This window comes from Schistocerca nitens, chromosome 4 (genome assembly GCF_023898315.1).
Source record: "Schistocerca nitens isolate TAMUIC-IGC-003100 chromosome 4, iqSchNite1.1, whole genome shotgun sequence".
Lineage (NCBI taxonomy): Eukaryota > Metazoa > Arthropoda > Insecta > Orthoptera > Acrididae > Schistocerca > Schistocerca nitens.
In genome coordinates, this window is record NC_064617.1 from 512,474,702 (window position 1) to 512,486,918 (window position 12,217).

Consider the following 12,217-nt stretch of genomic DNA (forward strand, 5'->3'; position numbering starts at 1 on the left):
ACCACGAAAATGATAAGAAGGGCGGTCTAAAAATGAGGCATGGGCTCTGCAACCTACCTCCAACAATGCGGGCTCGACTAAGGGGTCGTAAATGCTGTTTCTGTCGCCAGCACGGTGAAACCGCCTGACAGTCCACGGCCGTTTCCCAGTACGTAAGATTACAGCCAACTTCAAATGACTTCAAGCACAAACTGGAACCAGAACTCAACCATTGTAAACACCTTGTGTAATATGTACTTGTGCTGCATAATTAAATACAGGACAGCCAGAGCGAGAGCACCAGCAGCAGCGAGTACTGTTTGTATAAAGCGTTTATTTTGCATTTTGTTTACGACCTTCCACTAAGGAAGGGATTCTATTTGTGTTTATCTGCTCTGCATAGAAACTAACAGTTCTTGATCGTTAGGAGAGAAATTTATTTTGTACTTATTTGCTGCGCTTAGCTTTTAAATAGTTTTTCTGGGAAAACCTAGCGTAGTTTTCGCGTCTCGTATTTCAGTGAGTGTTTCTTGATTATCAGAGTAGCTCATCAGAAGATTATCTTGGGAATTTGTCACCGTATAGAGTAGGGTAAACATAGTCATGTGTAGGGACTGTGGTTGTTGTGAGCGGACGCAAGGAGAATTGGCCACTCTTCGGGGGCAGGTGGAGGCTTTGTCTGTTAGGCTCATCGAGCTCGAGGCGCAGGCGTCGGCTCGTAGTGGCGTTGGGGCAACTGTGGTGAGACCTATGCCTACTTCGGTGGCCTTGGAATCACATGGAACCCCTGATGTCGCTGCGTCTTCCGGCAGTGAGCATCTTACCGGTCAGCCATCACTCCAGGGTGAATGGCGGACAGTGGTGGGCTCGCGCGTGCCTGGCCGAAAGGCGAAGGTGGGATCTGGCCGCGTGGCAGCTGCCTTACCCCTTTCCAACAGGTACGGGGTGCTTCCTAGTGGTGATGACATCGTTTCCGAGCCACCACAGGATGCCTCGCCTGTTGGGCCAGTGGCCGATTCTCCGGCAAGGTCCCGACAGTCACAGAGGGCGGGCCTATTAGTTATAGGGAGCTCCAACGTTAGGCGGGTTATGGAGCCCCTCAGGAAAATAGCGGGTAGGTCGGGGAAGAATGCCAGTGTGCACTCGGTGTGCTTGCCGGGGGGTCTCGTCCGTAATGTGGAGGAGGCCCTTCCGGCAGCTATTGAACGCACTGGGTGTGACCGGCTGCAGATAGTAGCACATGTCGGAACGAATGACGCCTGCCGCTTGGGTTCTGAGGCCATCCTTGGTTCCTTCCGGCGGCTGGCTGATTTGGTGAAGACAACCAGCATCGCACGCGGAGTGCAAGCTGAGCTTAATATCTGCAGCATAGTGCCCAGAGTCGATCGCGGTCCTCTGGTTTGGAGCCGTGTGGAGGGTCTAAACCAGAGGCTCAGACGACTCTGCGACTATAATGGTTGCAAATTCATCGACCTCCGTTATTGGGTGGAGAACTGTAGGGCCCCCCTAGACAGGTCAGGCGTGCACTACACACCGGAAGCAGCTACTAGGGTAGCAGAGTAGGTGTGGCGTGCACACGGGGGTTTTTTAGGTTAGAGGGACCCCCCCTTGGGCGAAACGATAAAATACCTGACGGCTTACCAGAGAGAACATCAGCATCGTTGATAAAGAACGTCCGTCCTCAGAGACCAAAAACAGGAAAAGTTAACGTAATATTGGTAAACTGCAGGAGTATCCAGGGCAAGGTTCCTGAATTAGTATCGCTTATTGAAGGAAATAGTGCGCATATAGTATTAGGAACGGAAAGTTGGTTAAAACCGGAAGTGAACAGTAACGAAATCCTAGACACAGAATGGAATATATACCGCAAGGATAGGATAAACGCCAGTGGTGGAGGAGTATTTATAGCAGTAAAGAATTCAATAATATCCAGTGAAGTTATTAGCGAATGCGAATGTGAAATAATCTGGGTTAAGTTAAGTATCAAAGGTGGGTCAGATATGATAGTCGGATGCTTCTATAGACCACCTGCATCAGCAACCGTAGTAGTTGAGCGCCTCAGAGAGAACCTGCAGAACGTCGTGAAGAAGTTTCGTGATCATACTATTGTAATAGGGGGAGACTTCAATCTACCAAGTATAGAATGGGATAGTCACACAATCAGAACTGGAGCCAGGGACAGAGACTCTTGTGACATTATCCTGACTGCCTTGTCCGAGAATTACTTCGAGCAGATAGTTAGAGAACCAACTCGTGAAGCTAACGTTTTAGACCTCATAGCAACAAATAGACCGGAACTTTTCGACTCCGTGAATGTAGAAGAGGGTATCAGTGATCATAAGTCAGTGGTTGCATCAATGACTACAAGTGTAATAAGAAATGCCAAGAAAGGAAGGAAAATATATTTGCTTAACAAGAGTGATAGGGCACAAATCGCAGAATATCTGAGTGACCACCATCAAACGTTCATTTCTGAGGAAGAGGATGTGGAACAAAAATGGAAAAAATTCAGAAACATCGTCCAGTACGCCTTAGATAAGTTCGTACCGACTAAGGTCCTAAGCGAGGGGAAAGATCCACCGTGGTATAACAATCATGTACGAAAGGTACTACGGAAACAAAGAAAGCTTCATCATAGGTTTAAGAGTAGTCGAATCATAGCTGATAAGGAAAAGCTGAACGAAGCGAAAAAGAGCGTAAAGAGAGCAATGAGAGAAGCATTCAACGAATTCGAACATAAAACATTGGCAAACAATCTAAACAAGAACCCTAAAAAGTTTTGGTCATATGTAAAATCGGTAAGCGGATCTAAATCCCCTATTCAGTCACTCGTTGACCACGATGGCACCGAAACAGAGGACGACCGAAGAAAGGCAGAAATACTGAATTCAGTGTTCCGAAACTGTTTCACTGCGGAAAATCGTAACACGGTCCCTGACTTCAGCCGTCGCACGGACGCCAAAATGGAAAATATTGAAATAAACGATATCGGAATTGAAAAACAACTGCTATCACCTAGTAGCGGAAAAGCATCCGGACCAGACGAGATACCCGTAAGATTCTACAGTGATTATGCTAAAGAACTTGCCCCCTTTCTATCAGCAATTTATCGTAGATCTCTGGAAGAACGTAAAGTACCTAGCGACTGGAAGAAAGCGCAGGTCGTTCCCATTTTCAAGAAGGGGCATAAATCAGATGCGAATAATTATAGGCCTATTTCGCTTACGTCAATCTGTTGTAGAATAATGGAACATGTTTTATGTTCTCGTATTATGACGTTCTTAGATAATACAAATCTCCTTCATCATAACCAACATGGATTCCGCAAACAGAGATCATGTGAAACTCAGCTCGCCCTATTTGTCCAAGAAATTCACAGTGCCGTAGACACTGGCGAGCAGATTGATGCCGTATTCCTGGACTTCAGGAAGGCATTTGATACGGTTCCGCACTTACGTTTAGTGAAAAAAATACGAGCTTACGGAATATCGGACCAGGTTTGTGATTGGATTCAGGATTTCCTAGAAGAAAGAACACAACATATCATTCTTAACGGTTCAAAATCTGCAGATGTAGAGGTAATTTCGGGAGTACCGCAAGGAAGCGTGATAGGACCTTTATTGTTTACAATATACATAAATGACTTAGTTGACAACATCGGTAGCTCCGTGAGGCTATTTGCAGATGACACGGTTGTCTACAAGAAAGTAGCAACATCAGAAGACTCGTACGTACTCCAGGAAGACCTGCAGAGGATTAATGAATGGTGCGACAGCTGGCAGCTTTCCCTAAACGTAGATAAATGTAATATAATGCGCATACATAGGGGCAGAAATCCATTCCAGTACGATTATGCCATAGGTGGTAAATCATTGGAAGCGGTAACGACCGTAAAATACTTAGGAGTTACTATCCGGAGCGATCTGAAGTGGAATGATCACATAAAACAAATAGTGGGAAAAGCAGGCGCCAGGTTGAGATTCATAGGAAGAATTCTAAGAAAATGTGACTCATCGACGAAAGAAGTAGCTTACAAAACGCTTGTTCGTCCGATTCTTGAGTATTGCTCATCAGTATGGGACCCTTACCAGGTTGGATTAATAGAAGAGATAGACATGATCCAGCGAAAAGCAGCGCGATTCGTCATGGGGACATTTAGTCAGCGCGAGAGCGTTACGGAGATGCTGAACAAGCTCCAGTGGCGGACACTTCAAGAAAGGCGTTACGCAATACGGAGAGGTTTATTATCGAAATTACGAGAGAGCACATTCCGGGAAGAGATGGGCAACATATTACTACCGCCCACATATATCTCGCGTAATGATCACAACGAAAAGATCCGAGAAATTAGAGCAAATACGGAGACTTACAAGCAGTCGTTCTTCCCACGCACAATTCGTGAATGGAACAGGGAAGGGGGGATCAGATAGTGGTACAATAAGTACCCTCCGCCACACACCGTAAGGTGGCTCGCGGAGTATAGATGTAGATGTAGATGTAGATGTAGATGTAGATGTAGATTGACAGTGGCTTACTAGCATCGATTAACTTAACTACGACCTTTATAGAGAAACGAAAAACAGATGTTAATGACTTGCTACATTTCAATGATCGGAGACATTCCACTAGACATATTCATACCAACAGTGGAAGATATATCGTGGATGTGTGGTAAGTGGCTCCACTCAGTGCAGCCCACTCTGTAAAATTGACAAAAATTTCTGAGGGAAAGAGATTTATTCTGTCTAACAGCAGCGCAATTAGCGGTGAACGAAGTGCAGTATCTTTCTGGTCATTCATTAATTCGCCATGAAGTAACTGCCACACAATTACATGACTTTATAATACGCTGTCAACAACAGACACCAGCACGGCGCCATATTTACGAATCCCATCAGCACTACAAAGGTCGCTGACTGTATCGCATAAATAATATACTTAACAGCCATTTTTATAGTAATTTATCTTACATAAACCCACAACTGTAAATAAATACTCATTTATTAAACGGACAATAACTCCATTATATAAACATGAGCTCAGTGACTTTATTTTGTTTGCTCAAATAAATTCTGAGGAGTTATAGTCTGACTGCAAAATGAAAAAATGAAAAGCGAGCAGCATGTGTGGTGGGAGAAGTTATCCTTCCAGGAAGAATGCTTAAAATGGTTCAAATGGCTCTGAGCACTATGGGACTTAACATCTATGGTCATTAGTCCCCTAGAACTTAGAACTACTTAAACCTAACTAACCTAAGGACATCACACAACACCCAGTCATCACGAGGCAGAGAAAGGAAGAATGCTATCGCCAAGAATCAGCGTCCCCTCTAGCGGTATAGAATAGTGTGCAGAGATTTACGTAGAGTCTGTCCAAATATTTTTCTTGCATTAGCATTATTAGTAAGTCCTATATGTATTCCATGTAGTGTTAAAGCACTTTGTGGAAAATAAACACGCTTGCGGGCATCTCAGTAAGGCGTGATGCAGGTTCGGTATAACTCTCTGAAACACCCTGCAGGTGCTTCTTGGGACGTAGTGGGATAGACAAAGGAGGAAACAAGTACGTCGCTCTTTAGCTGGAAAACGTATGAATGAGAGAACTGCACGACCACAATCTGGTGACCTACCTTCCATCGTGCTTCTACCCTTCGCCAGCACCCTCCTTCAACCCCCCCCCCCCCCCAATTAAACCTCCGGAACATAATTTATCCCCTAATACGCCTCTACTGCACTTAAAGGTCGTACACAGATTTCTTAATCCACCTCATTTAACAATAAAGATTGATTTTATACCATTAAAGCATTATTTTTATAATCTGCTATTTTTTCCGTCTGCTGCAAGACAGAAATTACTAGTCCTAGAGAAGAAATGTATCAGATTTGTCTTGTAGGAAATTTATCGTAGTTCCCCTGGAAACCGAGATTTTAGAGTTATTCAAAAAAAACATGTGAAAAAGTGGTGTGTCGTCTGCAGACACGTCTTCGATAGTCATCGCGTTTCAGTTCGAAGTGGGGCTGAGCAGTGGAGGCAGTTCTACTCCAGTCAGTGAGATTCAAGGCTGGATACGCGTCTAGAGACGAACCGGACAGTGGTGAAATACCAATCTGATTGTTGCCTGCCACACGGCCTGACAGTCACAGGTGATGGTCTGGGGTCCCATTTCTTTTCAAGACAGGACCCCTTTAGTTGTGGTCCCGTCACCCATACAGCACAGCGGTTCGTGGACGATATTCTATGCCGCATTTCGTTGACCTTCACGGCAAGCCATCCTGGGTTTATATTTCAGCAAGATATTGCCCGCTAGCACGCAGCGAGCGTTTCTACTGCTTGTCTTCGTGGTTGCCAAATCCTACCTTGGCCAGCAGGGTCTCCAGATCACTCCACAACTGAGAACGTTTGAAGCATTATGGACGTGGCCCTCCTACCAACTCGGGATTTTGACGATCTAACGTGCCAATTGGAAAGAATTTGGCACTATATTCCTCTGGAGGAAATCCGACAACTCTATCAATCAATGCTAAGCCGAATAACTGCTCGCATAGGGGCGAGAGGTCGACCAGTGCATTATTGACTTGTATAGTTTGTGAAGCTATTTCCGTCCCATTCGGATAATCCCTTCGCGGAGCATCTTTATGTACGTGTGTGTGTGGGAGGGCGGAGGGTGGGGGAGGGGGGGCTGTCTTAGGGTGTTTATACTGTTACTTCTAAGTACTTCGTGTGGTTTCTCCGTAATAATAATTATTTGCATATCCATGTATGTTGTATAACATGGGCAAATTTAAGGTTTCTTGCGTTTTTGTGTACTTTACTGTGATGCCAAGGTACTTCCGTTTTCATACAGCATGTCAAAGAGGTTGTACGTTTGTTTCAGCTTTAGGGTGTAGAACGGTTAGGTCATAAGTGGCCATATGATTACTTACAATGGGCCGTTTTGTATGGAACGCACTCAGTGGTTCATGATGTTAGCTGACACGTAGGAACCTAAACAGTATTAGTAGGGGGGTAAACCTATAACTAATAGTGAAAGTGAGTCTGGGACGCTAGTTAAAAAACAACAAAGGGGGAAGATAAAATGGATAAATATAACAACCCGCCGTTTTTTGGTGGCCGTTCGGTAAGAGTATATTGACAACATTGTACACGGTAGAAAATTAAATCTCCTACACCATGTCGATAGGATTGCTAAATAACTAATAAGAAATAAATAGTTGTACTGCGCTGGTCAAATTGCTTCCCGGTAACAAGCACACACTAATTTAAGCCATTTACAATTAGTGACAGACTGCACCGTGAAGGCAATTTCGCAGTCTATAATACTCTGTAGACAGGTTAGCGGTAGCTAACGCAGATTTGCAAGGAAAGAGCCTCGACAGCGGTCAGCTATTTAGATCCGGTCACAGGTTACTAGACTGGCTAAGAGCCTAAGTTGTTGTTCTTTAAAAACATTTTCTCGTAAGTTCTGTGCTTTCTGGAACAGTTAACATCTCTGAATAAAGGTGCAGGGAAAGAGTAAGGTACATTGTAGCACTATGTGCATTGAATCCTTGTGCGTAATTGGGGAAGAGCACTGAAATACAAACTTGTTGGCACACGTAGAAGTCGAGGATTTTAGACCACAGGACCATACACTGATAATGTTAGCTTTGAACGTTTTGATGGATAGACAGTGCTACTAAAAATAATTAAATAAGACTCTTTTAATGTTCACAACAAATTTAACTTTAACGTTTGCTCTAAAATTAATTTAACTTTTCGTTGTATTTTTGTAACGAGACTGTTTGGTTATCGACTCTGTCTACAACTGAAATGTTGCTGGTTAAACTAATTTAATTTGCGTTTCATTACTCTTCAGTGAATTCCCTCAACAGCTACACAGAACATGCAGACAGTTTTGATGAAAAGACATTCTTGTTACAAAAATACAATGAAACGTCAAGCTAATTTTAGAGCAAATATCAAAATTTAAACTTGTTGTTAACATAAAATACTACACATTGATAATATTTTGAATGTGACTGTTCATAATGTCTCAGTTGCATTATACTAGTGAAAATCAATGATTAATTGCAACATACAATAATGTTCAGTAAAGATACTATCATCCTAATGCTTCAAACTAAATTAAAAATTGGGGACTGATGACCATAGATGTTAAGTGGTGGTGCTGGTTAGTGTTTAACGTCCCGTCGACAACGAGGTCATTAGAGACAGAGCGCAAGCTCGGGTTAGGCAAGGAAATCGGCCGTGCCCTTTCAAAGGAACCATCCCGGCATTTGCCTGAAACGATTTAGGGAAATCACGGAAAACCTAAATCAGGATGGCCGGAGACGGAATTGAACCGTCGTCCTCCCGAATGCGACTCCAGTGTGCTAACCACTGCGCCACCTCGCCCGGTAGATGTTAAGTCCCATAACCACAATTAAAAATTCATTAAATTAAAAACTAAAATTTAAAATAAGTATCATTTAGGAAATTTAAGGGTTTACTAGTTTTAGGAAGTGGTGCACCCCTCAGCTCATAAATATTTGAGAACGTCATAACTTACCGCCAAGAGCTGCTGATAAAATTTCTTTATTCGATAACCACTTTTGGTCCTCAGAGCATCATCAGGTTCGTAAACCCATCCACAACATCACAAAAGACGATGTAAAATCATTGGCATCAGATAGTAAAGTCCATTATTTCGTCACTGTTGTCACATACTAATATAAATAAAATCATCAATAATAAAGTGTGGCATGCTGTGCACATTTCATGATTGACAATCTAATTTATATGAGTATGAGGCAGCTGTGACAAAATAGTGAGTTTTATTATCTGAGGTCAATGATTTTTCATCACCTTGTATGGTGTTGTAGATGCGCTTATTAACTTCATGATGCTCCGAGGATCAAAAGTAGTTGATCAATAAAGACAGTTCATCAGCAGCTATTGGCGGTAAATCATTATTTTGGCAGCTTAATCCCGTCAGCTATGTTGAAGCTAAGCAGTAGGATTAAACCGCATTAGTAACGTACATTAAGAATGTTGAGCTACGTCTTCTTACCCAATATTGAGTCTTAGAAACATCAGACAGAAACTCACAGTCAAATATTTGCGTAAACAAAGTATAACATAACTGCGTAAGCTCTTCCGCAGCCGGTATCATGATGATTTAAATTCTTCTGGGTATTATACCGTCTCATTTAATAAAATACTTTAATCATAAACTTGTCTCAGGAAGGTCATTGCAATACTGTTGAAACGGTGGTTTTAGTTTGAAAATTAAAGTAATTTATACAAACACATGGTATAACACCCAGAAGAATTTTAATCAAAGTGTAATAATTTTTTCTAATACGTTTCTGACTATTAAAATTGAAACTGCATGACGGCAGCATGATATGTAGTATATATTATGATATTATAGCGCGGCACCTTCTGGTACCACTCGGAAGGAGCAGGACCACTCTGAGGTAATCCGGCTGGCCGAGTTTTGGGCCGAGTGGTAGGCCGGTAGGTCTAGTGGCAGACTGATGGTCGAGTAAAACATTTTATTACTTTTCTGCATCAACAATGTGAGGCAGACACGGCTCAGTCCAGCACGACAGGCTGCCAACCGTCGGCGGACGGTTGGCCTCGGGCACAGCGCCCTACGATGCTTACGTCAGACCAGGCAGAAGGCGGGCGGTCTGTCAGTGGGCCAAGACCCTGACGTCATTGTCGCGCTTCTTCTTGCTGAGTCTGCCCTCTGCTGTTGAAGGCTCTTGCCCAGGCGTGACTTGCGTCTTCCATGGTGACAATCAAAGACTGCCATGCGTGGGACACGAACTGCCGCCTCCGGGCAGGGGTCTGGCGGCGGTAGGTACAGACGACGGGTCTGCTGCACTGTGGCACCAGGTCTTACAGCGGCTGCAGCTGGCAGCGCCCAGTCGCCTCTTTCTCTAGCGTAACACTGGCGTCGTGCAAGTACTGTTGGGCTCCAAATTAACCTGTCTCAAAATTCACAGTTATTTATAATGTTCCAGGGTGCATTTGTTGCTGTGTTGCTCGGCATCTGGTCATGTAGCTCATCACAAGTTTCTTGCCATGGTGTGATGACACTTTCCTGCCTGCTTCAACCAGCACCAATGTCGGGTGACGTTTCTCAGGGCACAGCTACCCTGTCTCGTAATCCTTCTGCGTACATGTTGCTACGAGCTACGTGTCGCCATACTCCACTTCCCAGACAGTGTTCCACTATGGTTTCTTACAACTTCTTAGAACTTTCGCTAAAGACTAGGTAATGACGCTACAAGATGTAAACAATTAGTATTCCAGCTCAGATCACGGAAAGAGTGTTGGAATATCACAATCCACATTCAGCACACCTACATAAGGTAAAATTACGCAATGGGTTTCTTACTTAGACACTGAATCTGAATGCTGCTTGATTGTGAAAAGCCTGTGCTATGCTTCGAGTAAAAAAGGAGAAATGTCCTCCATAACGTATTGTACTTCGACACCTGCAGTACTGAGGCCTATCGAGCTTTCAGATTTTCGTTATGCGGCATTTCTGCACGATTGTCAGGTGAATGTGGAATGGAATGGTTCAGGAAGGCTATGCTCAACGTCATACAGGATCTGACCAGTCCCACGTGACCAGTGGCCGAGAGGACAGATACAGAGTGTTTGAGGACTTCACCACCAAAATTTGACGAACGATAAGTCACACGAAGAGGATATTTTTTTTCAAGATAAATATACTATTAAACGTGTCATTGAGGTTATAATAATGAATAACTACTATAACACAAAATTATCATTTACTATTACTAGGCATGTTCTGACAGAAATTTACGTAAATGGTTCAAGCAATCCACCCTGTGCCTCAATATATGCTACACACCCTCAGATCAATGCTCGTTCAACTCTGGAGAGCACGTCAGGATTCTATCGGATTTGGTGGAACGCACGAGTGATTCGGTCTATCAGGTCATCTCTAGTGGCAATTGTAGTAAAGTAAACCACACTCTAGACATGTCCCCAAAGAAAGTACTCAGGAGGCGTCATGTCAGGCGAACACACTGTCCACGCAACAGATCCTCCTCATCCTACCGAATGTTCTCCAAAGTCGACTGTTAGCTGCGTTCGTGCATCAATACTGTAGTGTGCTGAGGCTCCATCATGCTGGACCCAAAGGCCTCTGTGCACGGCAAGCGCTACATTGACCAGTAGTTCCGGATCTTTGGTCTGCAGAAAGCTTCTCCAGTTAACCTAGATGGCAATATTACCGTTAACAGAAGATGACCGCCCACAATTCCCGCCCACATGTTTACTTTCTCCGTATAGTTAGTTGGCACGATCTAATAGCAACCGCATGATGGTCGTCATAGTTCCAGATGTGGCTGTTCCTGCTGTTAAAATGTCAATCACTTGTAAAGAAGGCGTCTTTTGTAACTAACACGAGTTGGGAAGGCAACATCATTCACTCTCTGGTGTACGAATCATTGCACAAACTGCATTCGATGTGGGTAACCAGCTGGTTCTAAAACCTGCACCCTTAGCAAATGGTACACATGTATGCTGTACTCCTACAATTCTCTAGAAACAGATAAGTGACCTGTTCCCCTGGCACGCGTGCTGCTTGAAACATTATTGCCAAATCTATGGCTCACTTCACTCTGAAAATTGGTGTTACCTCGTCACGCCTTAAGCCTACTACCGCCAATATGCCGAGGATGCAAACTGTCTGTTTCTCGTAAGCGTCCATGAATTCCAGCAAAGATACTGTGGCGTGGTTGTCTTCTGTTATGGAACCGATTTTCACCTCATCATGAAAAACAATCGTATCAGCTTATCGAATCCGCACTCATAGTTGGGCACTAACAGCAATAAAACCTGAGGTGAGTGCTATTGAGCCGCACGCCACTGACGATACAGTATTATAACTACTCAAGTTCAATGCAGCACTGGTAAGACACACGCCACTGTAGGTACAGCAGGACCCGCTACAACAACACAAGCTGAGTGTCAGGGCCGTTACGACTCACAGAATAACAGCCATACTAGGAGCTTTGCAGCAGGTCGCTAGGTGGCAGTACGCACCATAACCATGTGCATAATTCCGAATAAGTGCGAGTAGGTCTCGCGCACCGAGGGTTTCGTACAGATTTGTGTATATAGATAGATCATTTATACCGAAAATCGATAATCTGGATGATTTTGTGTGTTATTGATATCGATACAGGTGTAATATCGGTTTCGGAAATTCCAA